We start from the raw sequence: 18,608 nt of genomic DNA on the forward strand, positions 1-18,608 counted from the left end.
AATGTGACATCAGGGCAGATATCAAGCAGGTAAGGACAGTTACTGCAAAAACCACCGTCCTGATCGTAGATTTTTCTACTATAGTTCCACTTTAAGGCTTGGCTTCACTACCCCACCCTTTCTGATCTGTTTGGACCAGTGTTTCTCATAGAAAATGAGGGTTCCTCCAGAGGTTGCTGGGGGTTCTTTGATTAATGAGCAATTTGTGCCTCTCAGGTTAGTTTAACTGATACCAATGATTCTTTTGGCAATTTGTAAAAGTGGCAGCCTTCCCACTAGCCACTAATATACTGTGAGTTGCAGATATAGTAATTATAGCAGGGGTTCCCAAAAGGCCCAAAAGTTATTTCAAGGATTCCCCTATAGTAAAAGGTCAAGAAACACTGGACTTGTGTGGACTATGAGAATCTCTTTTGGTCACTGGTCAACCTTGATCTTTCTCCCATTTGTAGTCCAAACCCCTATAAGTACCTCCCCTCCTTCCTGTCCTTTTTCTTGGGGTTGTAGGGTGGGTTGAGTATTTAATATCCCATTGGGTTGTTCTATCATTTTTTCATGGTCTTTAAAAAGGCTCCTGGGCCCTGGCACTTTCTTCAAAGTGGGGGAAATTCCCCCTTAGTTGCCACTGGTAAAACTCCCCATTGGAAGATTTAGCCTCACTTCCTGTTCTGATAACAGCTGAAACTTTTTGGGTTATCCATCATTTTCTATTCCAATGAAAATAGTCTCCAAGATAAGAGAAAGGATAAATTCTCCAGCAGTATTCTAATTCCTCATTACACCCAAAAGTCCTAAACCAGAAATAAGTTTTCCTTGCGATCTGATGCGGGTCAACAAGAACCAAATAGCATAATTCTGCTGCTGAGACAGTTAGCTATAGGATGCTTTCGGAAGCCAACAACTGCTTCTCTCATTGTGGGGACTGAAGATCTTTTGGTATTATTGTACTTGCAGAATATTTAGATTGTACTATTGGCCAAGTAAATGACAGGCAAGCAGGGCCACCACCGAAGGTAGGATAGGGAGTTCCTCTGTACCAGGCCCTGATCAAAAGAGAGACCATTGCAATGCTGGAACTTTTAAAGATTGAGGAGTGGGGCCCAGAATATTTACTTAGTATGGGGCCTAGAAATATCTGATGGCGGCCCTGCATGCAGAGACTGTATTGTCACTCTGTCGCACTTCAATCATCATGCTTTCTGCTGCCATGGGTTTATTGGACTAAGTTATTTGTAAGTGCAGAAAGCATTGAATAGCACTGTTGCTGGTGGTCTGCACAGTCACCTTGCAAAAAAGTCCTCTGTTGCCCTCCAAGCCATATCATGGCTCCTACCCACCACTGTACACACCTTCTCCAACCATTTTCTGAGTACAATGTTCCTCAGATAGCTTATCTCCCCTCCCCCATGTTGGCCACTTTGGTGCATTTGGCTGCGGACTTTACTCTCTAGAGACCCGAATACCAGATTTTTTTAGCTTCAATAGTGTTTGGATTTGGGCCATTCAGAACCAATTTTGGATTGAACAGCCCTAAAAGTCATTGAGAGGCAAACACTAGGAACACTGATAGTACTGAGTAATACTAGAAGAGCCAACTCCCCATGAGATGATAGATTCAACCATACAAAATAACAAGGAAAAAAAGTGTAAGAAGAAGTCTTTAGAAGTCTGATTTATTTCTTATTAGTGTGTCCACACCCACCACCCTCATCCTAGCGGGTGGAAGTTACATGACTGGGCTGATCTTTCAAGGTTTCTGTGATGAAAGACAGATCTCGTCAATCTGAGACCATATTAAAGTTCAAAGACATGGAATTAGGCTCTCTCTGTTCACTCCTCCGGCTGAGGAAGTGCAATTCGTCATCCACGTTCGGACATTATGCATTACTTAAGAAATTCCTCTTCCATGTAATTAGTCTGCTCTTAAGGCCTGGGATACTTCTAAGCTGATTCCAGAGAGGCCTTAATGAAATTTGCTCCTATTTCAATCCGGGGGTGACATTTTGACAAGCTTAGTCTTTTTAAATTGCTGAACTATTTAGATTTTATAGTCGGCTTTTGACAGGCCGCATGAAAATATTTATTTATTTTTAATAAAAAGAAGGGCACTCCCAAGTGGATGGTCCAGAGCTTTCGAAGGGGTCACATATTTGTAGTCTAATCTGGGAACAGTCCTAAATTCCACACTGTAAAAAGTAATATACCAGTATAGAAAAACAAGTTTGATTAATGAGCCTGAGTTTTGCAGAAAAAGTTATGCCTAGAGCTAGAGTAGTAAATTTGGGACCGAAGCCTCCAGTCCTATTGTTGTAACCTTTGAGTGCTGGGTGGGGACAATGTCATTTTGTCTTCTTTCGGCTTCTGGGGCCTGGCACTTCTCATTTTCCTGCTTCTTCTGTTTTCTTGGAAGGAAAAGAACTTCCTAAACATGATGCTTTTCATAAACACTTGGTGGGGATTGCTCTTCCTTCTTTTTCTGCTTCCTCTTAGTGCTGGATGGGCCAGTATTTCTGATCTTATATCTCTTAGTGGGGAAAATGTCTTCTAACTTCTTCCTGCTTCTTCTTAGTGCTACATGGGACTTCATTGCACATCTCCTTTTTTGCTTCTTTGCTTCTTCTGATTGGTAGGTGAGGGTAGCAACCTCCTCCGCTTCTTCTAAGGGGAAGGTGGGGCAAGCACTTCCTCTCTTTTTCCTGGTTCTTCTTGAGACTGGGTATGTTCAGTGTTTCCTTTACTCTTCCTGAATGCCTGGTGAGGTCTGCACTTTCTTTACTTTCTCTGAGCTCCATGGGGGTCTTTCTTTTCCCTTCTTGTTTTCTCAAAATGCTGAGTGGGGCAGAAGCTTTATGTCCCCTACTTCTTCCTCTAAATGCTTGGTGGGGCCAAGCAGTTCCTTTCTATTTCTTGTTTCCTCCGAGTAGTTTTGGGAGTCATTATCAACACTCCTTTTTTTCTGCTTCCTCTGAATGCAGGTGGTAACTAGTACTTTCTCTCCTGTTCCTGCTCCCTCTTATATCTAGATAGGACAAGTACCTTCTCTATTGGATGGGCCTTTCTTACTTCTTTTACTCTTCCTGGTAACTCTGTATGCAAGGTAGATTCCCTGCTTTTTCCCCTTTTTCTAACTCTTCTGGTTGGTGGATGGAACCAGAGCTTCCGCTCCATTTTATTTTCTATGGTTGAGGTCAGGTAGAAAAAAATTATCTGTGGTTTTCTTTTTTGGCACATAAGGTTTAAAAAAGGCACTGTAAATGGACATCCCCAAGCAGCCTGACAAGACTCTATGGAATTATGATAGCACGTATTTGTCAGGTTTCTATTTATTACCCTATTATTTCTATAAATATTTTTTTTTATTTTCTATGCCAAGCCGCTTGCTGAAACCATGTACCCCAAAAGGCCCCCTGCCCAGATGCACCTCTTCTCTAATACTGGCCCACCAGCACTCATTTGTGAGTTGTGCCGTAATTGACAGCAAGTTCCCTTGAGTGTCATTGGGTCACCATGCATCACTCAGTGATAGATTAGGACACCACTGTCTTACTACCTGGCCTCAGCCAGTTTATGGCCACCTAGAGGTTTCCAGTAGCCTATCTGGAACACCATTTTTTTATAATTGAGTAGAAATATTCCCAAACCACTAGAAACTGTTTATCATTCCGATGGACCAGTAAGGCGACCCTTCCCATGGAGCAGTAAATCTAGCCTCACCGTTAACCAATAAAACCACTGTCACCATGGATCACCAAGGCCACACTCCCCATTGATCAGTAAAGCTGCACTCCCCATGGATCAGTAAAGCCACCCACCTCATTAGTCAATAAAGCCACCCCCTTGTTGGATCAGTAGGGCCACCCGCCCAATGATCAGTAAAACCACCCTCGCCATGGATAAATAAAGCCGCCCACCTCATTAGTCAGTAAAGCCATCCCCTGTTAGATCAGTAAGCTCCCCCCCATTGATCAGTTAAACCCCCTCCCCATGGATAAATAAAGCCAACCTCGCCATGGAAGAGTAAGAACACTCCCCATGGATGATTAAAGCCACCCTCTCCCTGGATCAGTAAAGCCACGCTCCCCATGGATCAGTAAGGCCTCCCATCAAAACTTAGGGTACAGGCCAAGTTCAGTTTTTACAGTACATGCCAGACTTTTCACAAGTTCTACTGCCAGCATCTTTGATTCTGATATTAGTTTTGCCTTTTTTCATCCTATTGTTCCTTTGTATTTCTTCCATCGTATGTTCAGATTAAATTACCCAGTTTTGTGACAGGTTTATTTATTAACCATACATTCTCAACCAAGTGGAAAACACTTAGCATACAGCTAAAGGTCTTCCCAATTCAGTTGCATATGGTAACTCTGACCTCTGGTTCAACTCTTCTCCTATTTACTTAGCATCCTGGTGAAACTAACCTTAATGTATCCCTCCAAGATGTTTGTCTGGTGTCAACATCTGGTCATGGGCTCCCTTCACCATTAACCCACTCAATAGTCATTCTGTGCATTAGCTTATCCTGAAGACAAGATGGACCGAGATCTGTCTGAGTCAGCAAAAACAGATTGCTCTGCTGTAAGTGAAGACTACTCATTATATGTCAATTAAAATTGGAGTGCTAAAAAGAAGGCAGCTGTCAGCTTTTCTATAACCAGCGGCGCCAAGGAGGGAGATTTGAGGTGCAACAAAGCTACAAGTTCAGTGTTGCATCCTGTTCTTAGTATTCCTATAATGGGCTGATACATACATGACAGATGGTCAAAATACTTCCAGATATAAAGAAAAGCTATCATTATTTATTTTATAAAATGGAAATGTTCTTGATCATTTCCAGTGACATGAACGAATGAATGATGTTCTGCTTTATGGAGAGGGGAGGATGAGCGAGCGGCACCCCTGCTGTGCTCTACCCCAAAGAAGTGCTCAGTGGTCCTTACCAATCCCATGTTGGCGGACCTCTGTACACATGTCAAGTTTTCATCCACAATAAATGTGTGTTTTAGTTTCGGGGGAGAATCATCCTAAGTGTATATACAGCACACTCTCTACTCACCCTACCCTTTCCAAACCAAACAAAATAACTTATTGCAGTGATTCCCCCTTTTCAGACAGCTCATTCCCAAATGTCACTCCTATGTTGTGCTCTCTATGGGATTGAAGCTTCTTCTAGCTCACCAGGACTGGTGGAGTGGTGGGGAACACAAGAAAGGGAGGTATATTCTGCTTGAAAACGGTTGGTTAATGTGAACCTTTTGCTTTGACCTGAATGGAGAAAGCAGAATATAGGAAAAGAAATAACCACACTCACCAACACCCTAAAGTGGAACTCTTAGACTCCTATGCTTTATGGGCCTGGTTTATTAAAGCTCTCCAAGATTAGAAAGATGGACTAGCATAGGAGAAACTGGGTGATCCCACAAACATGTATTGGAATTCCTAAAAAATCATTCACTATTAGTTGGCAAAGGTTTTTAATCCTAGACCAGATTTATTCCAGGTTTGCTGAATCACCCAGGTGCTCTCATAAAAATCTTTCTTTCTCCAATTTCAGAGAGCGTTAATAAATCAGGCCTTTGGTTCTAGATCAAGAACTTTGTGACATGTGACAATATGCAACAACATCATGTTGCCAAAATATTTCACCTTTTATAATAAAAAGAAGTCTAGTGACTTGGCCTAGGCTTAGATAAAGTCATCAGCTTGCTGCAGGCAGGTGGAAGCATTTCCTCCATTTCCTTTCCCCCAGTGATCAGACTGCAACATTGAAACTTTCTGAGAGGCTACAGAAGAAGCTTATCTTTGTCTGACATTTGTGAATGTGGATGGTGAATATGGATAAAGAAGGAGGTAAGTGTGAGTGAATGCATTGTCAATAGTAGCGTTTCAATGACCGGAAATTAATACCTGGTAGGTGTGTCACACTTGGCATGGTTGTATTTAAGATTTATCTAATAGTGGGTCCACTTTAAGTATCAAAAGAAGACAAACGCTGCTTAACAGCCAAGGAACGGCGCCATAAATTGTACATTTTTCTCTCTTTTTCTCCCCTCTTGCACCTCCAGCTCCTGAATCACAGCTGCCAAATGCAAAAGGGTGCAAATCACTTCTTAAAGGGAGTCTGGCTATGTCAGCTTCACATTTTTAAGGCAAACAAATACACTGAGTAATTCAAAAGAAGAAAAAAAAAACAGAGCGTGAAATGCTCGGCAGCCCTAGGATATCAGTAAATTATGTGCTGACGATTTATTCATGTTCTACATAGTTATTTACTCTGCAAGTCAATAAAAATGCATAGTTAACATAGCAACTAGGACATTATGGGGTACTTACGCTATCAAACATATTACAGCTCCACACTGAGCGCTTTCTTAAGCTCTTTTCGAGCTCCAAATCAAAGTGATTATTCAGTAATGTGTGTTTTTACTATTTGATTGTCGTTCGAGATGTAATGAGCGGTTTTCTGTGTACGAGGTTATAGACGGTGCCAAATTAGTGATTGACAGCTCGTGGATTGCCTTTGAGAAACTGAAACGAAGGAAGTGTTTGAGGGGTCGGTTTTAGCAACTGACGCTTACTTTAAGGCAAAATTTCGCTCAGCAATGTTCAGGCTCAGCCATTGGTCCTGTAGCACTTGTTGCTTTATTTTTGGTATTGTCAGCACCCCCATCATTACTGGTTCCTGGTATGCCATTGGTGGCTCAGTGGTTAGCACTCCGGCCTTTACAGCGCTAGGTCCCCAGTTTGATTTTCAGCCAGGACACTATCTGCATGGAGTATACAGGTTCTCCCCGTGTCTGCGTGGGTTTCCTCCGGGTACTCCGGTTTCCTCCCACATTCCAAAAAACATGCAGTGAGGTTAATTGGCTTCCCCTCAAAAGTGACCTTAGACTGTATTAATGACATATGACTATGGTAGGGACATTAGATTGTGTGCTCCTTTGAGGGACAGCTAGTGACATGACTATGGACTTTGTACAGCGCCGCATAATATGATGGCGCTATATAAATACTGTGTAATAATAATTACATTATAAACTTTTAAAAGTTGTGCTCATAAACTAACTACTAACTACAGGGAAAAAACAAAGCCACCTTTGCTGGGGGACTCTTACTAAATACTTATTCTTAGCTAGGGGAACTTTAGAAAGCAGTTTTGCTTACCTTATCCTTTGCTCCTGCAAGCTTCCTCCTCTTGTGTGACTGAAACCCCAAAGCTACTTTCCTTTAGAGATTCATTCTTTGGTCCAAGGCCTGTGTTCACCCCTTCAAGTGCAGCACCAGTTCAGCTTTAAAGTGAACGTGTGCATTGCTTCTGGAGTTTCTACTTGTGTTCATGGTTACCAGAGCAATTGCCAAGCAAAATACATATCAACTGGTAGCTTGGTAAATCACATGGTCTTCCATACTTAGCGATATTTGTTTTCTTCTTCGCTAAGGGTGAATACTAGGAAGGCAAACATGCCATGGTGGGTAATGCAACACAACATTGGCTGTCACTTTCATCAACCCCTAATCACATTAAGCAAAAAATGGACTGGGGTCTACAAAACTTAACAATAATTGTCTCTAACAGAGGAGAGCATGGTAGCCAAGTCCATCCTTTGGGTTTGCTCTAAAGAAGGGCTTACAGTCTAGAAGGATACTGTTCCTTAATAACCAATAGGACTGTCTGAAGTTTTTGAGTTTGGATTTATGAAACTGTAAAGAACAAAGTGTTATGGATCATTATAATGATTACAAGAACACTCTAGTTGCAGACTTTTTCCAGGTTGGTGCTTCAGGTAATAGTATAGGCGTCAGGCAACTAACGAGATATGAGTAAATATCTATTAAAATTACACAAGTTGTGTTGTGTATATGAACAGAACAGTTAATGTGATAGGGAACTCCTATCTGTCATCATTCCATCGCCACCCATTGATTGGAACAAGAGAAAAATAGACACTTGCGTACCTTATTTTTGGATTTCTGATCAATAGACTACTGTTTGGAAAATCAATGGAACCAATTGGTTAAGCAAAAATTAGCAACAGGTCTACTCCTGTGTTCTAGGCCTAATGCAACAGCAGGAGTGGCTTCTTTCCTATTCTCATAGTGTTTGATTCCTAGCTTTTGGCACTTTATATTGAATACACAGTTTAATGCAGCCAGCATGTTTCTGAGATATGCCGGACTTCCAATTTCCAGTACAGAAGACATGCCAATAAAACATTATGCCATCATACAACACAATTTTAAAATAAAATTTTAAAATTTTTCCCTTATTTAAAAGAGTTGTCTACCCTTTTATGTAAGATAATTTTAGTTTAGGTCGGCTTTAAGACTCCCATAGCAGAATCATCAGGTGTTAGTTTAGTAGAAGTTACAGATTGAAAAAAGAAGCCTCCTTCCATTGGATCTCTGGTTCCATAAGAATAATGAGCTCGTGGTAATGGAGGACTTCACAGCCTCTCTACATGGGACAGAAGAGAAATTCTGCTACCTGGTGCTAAAAGATGCAATTTCAAGACTTCTCATAAGGGTCACCTGATTCCTAAGGCTTAACCTTTAGATCCTCTGGGTATACACTTTTGCATTTGTTCTCTCTGGATTTCAGTTTCATAGTTATTGCCCCCCTTGATCCCACTCCTTGATTACCTCCCCAACCCAACCCAACCCAAGTCCCCCAACAGACCAATAGGAATATTTATTCTTTTCCCTGCAACATTTTTATTGTTTGTTTGTTATAAATACTTTTGGACTTCTTATAGAATGTTAAAAAAAAGCTACAGATTAAAAAGAAGAAAGAATACTTCTTATATGACATTAGTATTTTAATGCTTTTGTAAAAGTTACAGAGATTTTACTGATTTACCTGGCAACATGGTGGTTTCTTTTCTAGACCATAGTGGTGCTTGTCATCTAATAACTACTTTGAGTCTGTAGTCCACTTGACTTACCTATCCCAGGGGTAGCATAATCTATGGGTAACCAAGCCTAAATGCCCCAACTTGAAGACAACTAAAGCCGAAATGGGTATCTGTGTACAATATTGGTAGTACCCAACTGACCAATGTTTGGTGATCACCTCGCCAAATGAGTTACAGCCTCGCTAAATACAACATTTATTACCGAAGCATCTTCTGAGGAAAAAAAAAAGAAAGTTGGCTGCCTCTTTGCTTCTTTCACTGGTTTACAAATCTCTGTTTCCGTTCCACGGTGTAACGTCTCAAAATAAAAATGAATCACAAAGGCCGTGTTGTTTTTTTTTTGGCAATCTCCAGTCATCTGAATCTCAAACAGCTTGATCCCGTCATGTAAAGTGACTGAATTCCCTGTAATGGCGGATCACAGCAATAGTCTTCTATAAATACTTTAACAATCTTTTAAACATTGCAATAAAGTTGGGCAATTTAAAAAATAAGTTAAGCGATGTCACCTTCTTGTCAACCACGCTACTAATTCGATGGTATAGAGAAGTTTCTATAATGAGCAGTCAGTAACTATATACTTAGTAGTTAATACGGCTTGCTCCTCATTAAGGAACCGATATGACAGAAGTCGGACATATGCCTTCGCCTGTCTGTGCGGTTTTACACTATATAGAACCGTCTAATAAACCTTTAGTCACTTAACGATATTTAACCAACCTATTTCTTTCCTTTGAACGTTTTATTTATTTATTTCTCTTAATAGGTGTTCAATTAAAACCCATTTTTTCACGTGCCTATTAATTTACCTTGGCGGTTTATTGCTGACGCCTACTGTGAGATTTTTTTAGATTAAAAAGGAAAATACAAAATGCAACGTAATTTTTTTTTAAATACCAATGACAGCTTGTAATTAATATACTTTTCTTTTTTTAATGGATTAGTAAAAATTTGGAGTGTCTGTTAACCTGCTACGTTCAATTAAAATGCAAACTTTTGAGTTGCGCAAGATTACATCAAAGGGGCGCTGATCCATGGAACTTTATTAGGCAGCTACACCAAGCTGAACTGTCATCTTGTTTCAGAGGTAGACACGACGCTTCTTGTTGATACTGGAAACCCTTCTAATTAAAACCACACCACACTGTATATAGCTGACCTTTCGTGCCTCTTATATAATTCTTGGAGAAGAAGAACACTTGTAAATAAATTGGCTTGCGCCATATACGCCTTTTGATTCCTGGGCAACCTGTTCTAGCACCAGCGGATGGATTGGCTAACTTATTATTTTTTTTTTTTTTGCGGCCTAAATCCTGCCAACAAAATACTTGTTAAGGAAATTTAAGATAAAGGCTGCGGTAATTTGCAATAATATGTATTGATCTGCTCTGTGTTTGCTGAGTGGCCGGGACACCATGTCATGGAAATGTTTCCAGGAGCTCAGTGAGTTGGTGTTTCTTTTATTAGATTAGCATCTGGATACTATTCTAATACTAAATAAAGTAGATGTAAACCATTTTAAAGAGTTTATTTATTAGTTTTATATATTTTTTTATTATCATGCATATCACACAGTAGTAAGCAGCTCTTTGGCTTTGCTGCTTCTTTCCTTCAAATAACAAATAAGATTTCTGGGGGAACCAATTGACCCAAATGCACATTTTTGGAAACCCCAAAAGATGTAAGTAGTGTCATGGTCAAGATCCAAAACTGGTGTTCCTTTGCTTGAAGGTAATATGCTAACCACTTGACCCACAAAGCCACCCTTGCATTCCCCATTCTTTTTTCCATCGTTCATCTCCATCGTTCATCTCAGCAATGGACCAATCGTTGCTCTTTTGCAACCACTTTCTCTCTACACGCACCCCAGAAATGGCATTTCTCAGAAGACTGGCTGCATGATGGTGGTAACAGCGGACCATGCCTATATATTGTGTTTTGAAATGGCCCCTTATAGTTTCTATATCAATATCAAGTCAATGGCCACATTGATGCTATGAAGTCGGGAGTACATTCTCCATAGCAGATGTCTTCTTTGTCCCAACATGCACACAGCATAAATATGAATGAAATTAGAAAGCCGATCTTACTTTCCATTGGTTTATTGTGTTTTCTCGCACCGGAGTGTACTGATAAGTTTTATCGGTCCTTGAGACAAGATGAGAACACAGGAGCAGAATTAGGGGACAAGGACAAAGCATTGCTACCCTATAATCCTATAATAGAAGATACAACTTCTATTGGGGGCTGTTGTGCACCAATACATCCCATTGCCTTTTTCAAATTAATTGGTGGGCTGGGAACCCCTATGGCTAACTTTTTTTAATGCAGGAAACTTTTTCTCAAACAAACCAATTGCAGGCTCCTTGCTGTCACTCACAAACAAAATTCTTCCAAAGTACTAGGTAAAGTAGAGTTTCTTCATCAAAACCATCAAATCCTGGAAGCCTACCTTAAAACAATTGAATCTTATTGCTAGTGATTCAATTTTGGAGATAGATAGATAGATGTAAAAGATAATTGGAGATGAGGTTCAGGTTTGCCACTACCATGGTTTTGCTGGAAATCTCTGTAAAGCATTCATAGTTCATAAATTGCAAGCTTGTAAATAGCAAAAAAAAATTTCAATCACCAGAAAAAAGGAACGCCTAAAATATAGCGCATTACCTTTGCTCCTGGTCACTTGTCAAAAGTCAATCATTTTAGGAAATGTATATGTAAGGTGGACTTGCAGCAGCCATATTGTCAGTGTGTGTTGGAACTTTTAGGTATAGCTAAAAGTTCTCTATATGAAGAGATACAACACGTTTTGCCATTGGCACTCGACCCCCATAACAATGCCCCACTTCCCATGGCCAGTGGGTTGAATCATGGTTCTTTCAGTTTCTTTCCTTCTTTAGCACACAATACAGTACTGCAATATTGAAGACACCTCACAGCTGGAATAAAAAAGGGAAGTAGATGACCTAGAGATAGCTCTCAATTAATATGTAAAGATAGAAGCATACAAGCTTATATTTTAGAGACCACTAAGGCTTTATTTATGCCCAAGTAAAGGCCAGAAGTGACCAAGATAAAATCAATTTACAAAGACAAGCTATGTAGGGGTTGGTGCTCCCAGATCAATCTTTCTCAGCTTTATAAATGCTTACTGTTCTACCAAGAGACTTTCTATTTCTGGTATGTTCAAGCAATTGTCCTTCTAACTTCATAAAACCTATTCCTTACTAGGCATGTCCAACCATTATGTCTTACTATGTCCTAATGGTGTGGTGGCCAAGAACTGTCAGATTTTGTAAGCCCACCACAACCATCATTAACTCTGTATGGCTAAAAGTTTGGGGACTTTTGATGAGCTTCCTGGACATCCTATTACAAAAACAATAATGAACAGTTAGCCCCACCACGTCTATAACATCATCCACTTTTCCTCAAGATTTTGGAGTGAATTTGCCTATTTACCCAGGTCAAGGTAAACTTAGGTATTGATGTTGGACCTGGCCTGCAATCAGGGTTCAGTTGGGTTGAGGTCAGGATTTTGTGCAGGAACTCAACTTCCTCCACACCCAACTCATCTTCATGGAGCTGGTTTTGTGCACAATGGCAACGTCATGATGGGATTGAAATGTTCCTTCACCAAACTGATGCCACAAAGTTGCCACAATGCTCAATCTTTTTAACATGGAGGAACCATTGAAATAACTTTCAGGTCTTCAGGAAACCCCTTTTATGATTATCCACAGCTCACTCTATACTAACATGGTGGTAATGATAACAATGCGTCTTACATTGCTGGTCATCGGGAAGAATGTCACCCTTACAGATCATTAAAATCTAATAAACTGACCTGAGAGTCACTGCTCATTGCAGGAACCTCTGGAGGAACCCTAGTTAAGAAACACAGCAACGGTGGAGCATGGTGGAGCTCACCTATTGGAGGTTGAAGTTTCCATTTGGGAAAGAAGAAGCCCTTGACAAAAGATCTAGAATTAGTTGAAACATATCTAAAATATTCCTACGCATCAGTCAGTCCTCTTCTTCTCCCACATTCCTCCCTGTCATTGCTCCCCAAGGATCAGTTTGTGGACTGGTTCTATTTTCTCTGTACACCTCCTATTTGACCAACTCATATCCTCCATTATCCATATCCATACTATCTGTACTCATATAACCTCCTGGTTGAGAAACGCTGGTCTATATTGTCTTTGTATGCTGTCCCCTCCATTGAAGACATTTAGAGGGGTCTCCACATACATTTGGTCATAGAGTGGATGATTGGTGGTCAGAGTCCACAAACCTTTGGTCATATAGTGCATATTTCAGATGATGTTGTATTAGATTATATATTTCAACAATATTTATATTGCCGGCAACAGTTGGGTGCCGCCCAGGGGTTAATGTTAAACCGCAGAATCTGGCCACAATGTTATAAGTTCTTATGACATCCACAGCCGCATGTATAGCGATGACGAATTACAAAAAGCTTCTAGAGTGATTTAGTGATATCCTGAGCTTTGGAAAGAAACTGCTGAGTACAATTCTTGAACGCATTTAAACAAGGTTGAAATGTTTCCCCTTAGATTTCCTTAACCTTATTGATAATAATAAAGCCTCATAAATTTAGGTAAACCCTTAATTATTTCTCAGGAACACGTCGCCGTTATGTTTATGAGATCTCAGTAAAGGATGCATCAAAAATTACCTGAGTGTACATTTATCCCAAAAAAAAGGGAGGTGGGTTGAGTTTGAGTGCAGGAAAAAAAAATAAAACCTTTATATAACAGCCATACATTTTTCCATCAGTCAGTAAAACAGGAAAAGATACGTCGGTCTTTAAATTGGTCAAACATAAGAATTTGTCATTAAAGTGTAATAATATAAATTATAGACCAATAATTTGCTCCACATTTTAACATAAAAAGCTCCAGCTTTGTTACTCTGCTAGGACAAGACAATGTCATCAGTCTGCTGCACACAGAAAAAAACACTTCCTTAGTCTCTTCTTCTCCAATGATCAGAGTCACATTGGTGAGAGGCTTTAGCAGCAATATCAACATTTGTGAACAAATTAAGAAACTGCACAACCACCAGACCTTAGATGAATGTGTCATTTCTAAGCCATCTTCTTCTTCCAGGAAGTAAATGGAGACCTTGGATTATACCCGATGAAAAGAGGACTCCATCCTTCCTGGGAGAAGAGCAGATATGGCTGGTGCTGAGAGAAGTACGGTGATCTCTGTGAGAGATGATAACTTTTTGGAAATTTTCCATACGCACATTGTTTAGTATGCATGGATTCAAGAAGAATACATGATGTTAGGTCTACTATAAATTCTTTACGGTGAAAAGTTACAATGGGTGAGAGGAGATGGTAGAAGGAAGGGGAGGAGAGGAGCAAAGGAGAGAAGAAAAGAACAAAACGAAAGAGAAAAGAAAAAGTAGAGATGAAAATAGAGGAGAAGAAAGAGACGATGAGAGGGGAAAAAAAGGGAAGAGACGAGAGGAGAGAAGAAGACATGGATAAAAAAAACAATGGAGACAAAAAAGAAAAGGTAAAAAAAAAATAGTAAGGAAGAGAGAGGGATAAAAAATCAATAAAAAATAAAAGGGATGAGAAAGAAAAAATAGACAGGGAGAGGAGAGGAGAGGAGAGGACAAGGGAAGATAAAAGTGAAGAGACAAGGAATGGTAGGAGAGGAACAGAGGAGAGGAGAAAGGGATAAGAAGAGAGGAGAAGAAGATAAGAGGAAATTGAGAGAGAAAAGAAAGAATAGAGAAGAGAAGATAGAAAAAAGAAAGAGAAGAGGAGAGGATGAAAAACAAAAAAAGACAAGAGAAGGGAAGCAAAAAGAGAAGGGGAGGTCAGAAAAAGAATAGAGAAGAAAAGTCAAGGAGATGAGAGAAGAGGAGAGAAAAAGTGAAAAAAGTAGAGGAGAAAAGTGGAGAAGAGAGGGATGAAAACAATAGAGAAAAGGAGAGGAGAGAAAAAGAGAAGAGGTGATAAAAGGAGGGTAGAACTTTTGTAACATTTTATGATTAAACAAAAATAATTTATCATTATGGCCATTATCTTTCCTTTCTACCTTCAGGTGACTCTTCCAATGACTGTATATAAAGTCATCTCTCAGCTTTGTTCACTACAACTTTAAATTTTGCCTTTTTACCCAGTAAAATAAAAAAAAAGAAGCAGTACCACATTTTGATTTATACTCCCCAATATTAATCTTCTGATCTGTACTTCAAAACACCCCGGTAATCAATTAAAATCTGTCGCAATCACATAAATCTGTGAAACATTCTGATCCCATCTCGGATTTTTCTGAACATTTTGATGTAATTTATGTTCACGTTCACCCAGAATTTATATTTACACTTTTGGACACGGCTTTTTTTTCCCTCTCTTTCCCCCGAACACATGTATCTTTTTAATTAAATTGTTAGTTTTTTAATCTAGCAAGGGCGTCAAAGATCTCATTAACGGGAGTACTTTGAGGGAATATGATGTTTTTTTGATTAGATCAAGACTATTTTATGGCGCAGGCCCAGCTGATGAAGAGGACTCGCTGATGGCAGTGAATACGTGATCGCGCTCTATCTTGCCATCTGCATAAAGAAACCATTTGATCTGTCACAGGAGCCCAACCAAGAGTGAAAAAGACATTAGAAACAAAGCTGTGGAAAGGTCAGTGGAACAAATGGGGGCTGGGGGGGGGAATAACAGGCTCGGATATTACAATATTAACACCGAGCTGCATCCGCAGAAAATCATTTGTATCTGTCTTCTGTAATGAGAGCTACTGTACCAATTTATAAAAAAAAGTGTTATCTTAATTATTTTGCACTGTGCTATTTATAAGTTGCTCTTTTTGATTTTTCGAAGCAATATCTGTATTTGCTTACAGAAAGTGTTTACGTCTTTGTTCATTAATGCATTACCACGCATTTCGCAGCAGTTGGCGACACTCACTGAAGCGCACGTTGAAGAACCGAGTGTGGGAACCCGCATTAGTATAGCGTGAAATCCAATTAATGCATTGATGATGCATTCTATAGAGTATTGCGGGACTCAATGAAGCACAGGATGAAATACTGTGACTTGGGAAGATCGGCATTGCTTCAAATGCATGACACCTCCAGGTAAATTTACCATAAAAAATCAAATTTATTGGAAAAAAATATAAAATATGCTCACACGGTTCATGCAATCTGCATTTATACACAGGGACATATTGCTATATTTATTGAATGGTTATCCAAACCCAAACTATAGCTTTGTGCATGAGTGCATATCTGTTGCATCCCATTGAGCACCATTTTTAAGGGAACCCTTGAAAAAACTTTTACATTTTCAGGGAATCCTGGCTATAATTACTATATCCACAGCTCATAGTATATTAGTATGGTGGTCAATTGGAAGAATTCTCCTTAAATTACTGGCTATTGGTAAGAATGTCACCCTACAGATAGCCAAAAACCTAAACTAACCTGAGAGGTACAAATTGCTCATGATCTGGAGAAGGCTGAGGAGGAACTCTGGTTGAGAAACACTGGCATGGAGCATGATGAAGCTCACCAATGTGTAGGATGACGTTCCATGGTTCCATGGGAAAGAAGAAGCTTCCAATAAAAAAATCCAGATTTAGTGTAAACACATCTAAAATATGCCCATGCATTTTAGAACAGTCAATCCTCTTCTTCTCTCTCTCTCCTCCCTGTTATTGCTCCCCAAGGATCCGTCTTTGGATTGGGTCTCTTTACCTTTAGCTTACAGTACCATCAGTATGCATATGATGCACAAGTCTACCTGTTCACCCCTCACTTGTCTCCCTTGGCCTTGTATACATTTTCAAACTGCCAATCAGCTGCCTCATCATGGATGGCTGACAGGTTTCTGAAAGTCAGCCTGGATCAAGAGAACTCATCATCTTCTCCCCACCTCCAAAATCTCCCCTGATTTATATTAAATAGGGGTCGCAATAGACAGACAGATACAGACAGTGACACAGGAGGAGGAGAGGACCCTGCCCTGAAGAGCTTACAATCTAAGAGGTGGGGAAGTAGCGCACAATAGAAGGGGAGATATGGATTGGTGTGTGAGTAGTGAGGGTTTAGGAGACAGAAGAAGACGGGTAGGTGAGGTTGATGCGTTTGTTTTTTGGGGGCTTTAAATGAGCAGAAAGTAGGAGCAAGCCGAATAGGATGGGAAGACCATTCCAGAGAGTCGGGGCAGCTCTAGAAATGTCTTGGAGACGTGCATGTGATGAGGTTATGAGTGAGGGAGTCATTAGTAGGCCATTGGAGGATCGGAGAGAGCAGCTGGGGGGGGGGGGACTTTTCTATCAGGGCAGAAAGGTAAGTGGGAGATGAATTTGATTCTTTGGGGAAATGGAAGCCAATGAAGAGAACTACAAAGAGATGCAGCAGAAGAGGAGCGGAGGGAAGGATGGATGAGTCTGGCTGCAGCATTCATAATACATTGTAGAGGAGAGAGTCGGGTTAGTGGAATACCAGAGAGGAGAACAAGGACTCATTGGCCAAGACATTTGAGAATCTTTTAAAGTATTTCTAAACAATTTGGACTCAGACTCAGTATTTTATTTCTAATGATCCCACACGAGGGTGGCCACAGACAACCAATGAATGTGAGTGCCAAGTTTGGAAGATCAGCTCATTGGCATACTGGCCACCACTCCCAGGTTCAGAAACCAGAACAGAAACATAACAGATCACATTCAGAGACTTAAAACCTCCACTAAAATAAAATTGGAATGGTATTACATTGGAGTCCCTCTTTTATTTTTATTTGATAGCAGTTCTTTAAATCATTTCTATGCGTTTTTCCAAGATGATTGGAAGATTGTTTGACTCACCAGGATCGGTATGAAGGTATGTCAAGACCTGACTCTTCTTCCTTAATCTCTCAAATGGTTTACATGATCCTCAAGTCAAGATCCCCCCCCCCCCTTTCTAAAATGGCATTATCTCCTTAACGCAGCTTCTATTTATCAAATATGGCACTGTATTACCCATCAGCCCCTGGACAATGTAAGCGCAGCTCTCATTGAAAAATGTCGGTATCTGCATCTTGTCTTAAATTCCTTCCTTGACACCCGCTCAATTTAACTCCGTCCATAACTCCATCTCTTCTCGCAGGAGAAAGGTTTTATTTCTGCTCTCCGTAAGGCAGACTTGGAGGTTTTTTTCTCTCTTTCAAGGCGCCCAGTCCATGTGCAATTTTCATTGACGTGTGTAATTCCTCTATGACATATTATATAAACAGAGCCAGGAATAATGTGTGGGCAAAGGCAGGCAACAGGCCCATATCTGTAAACAAGAATTGGGATACTTATGGACTTGTCAAGAGCTATAAGAACAAATTTATTATCAGTTAAGATGTTGTAACGTAAAGAGGCTTAAATCCTCCATTCCACCATCCTGTCTTTTTATTATTCTTTTTTTTTGTAGACACTTTTGGAATTCAGTGCCCATTTGAATTAGAAGTTCTTTAGGGTGTGCCGTTAATGCTATCTAAAGTCCACTTTGTCCTCCCAGTGAAAAATTGTTCCTAATGGTCTATTTATAAAGAATTCCCATAGCTATTCATCCAACAGTACTGTACGTGCATTTGTCTTGCATGAAAAAACAGGCATGACCCATTCGTTTTAGGGATTTTTTCACAGCATTCAAACATATGACTGT

Source organism: Pyxicephalus adspersus, chromosome 9, assembly GCF_032062135.1.
Source record: "Pyxicephalus adspersus chromosome 9, UCB_Pads_2.0, whole genome shotgun sequence".
Lineage (NCBI taxonomy): Eukaryota > Metazoa > Chordata > Amphibia > Anura > Pyxicephalidae > Pyxicephalus > Pyxicephalus adspersus.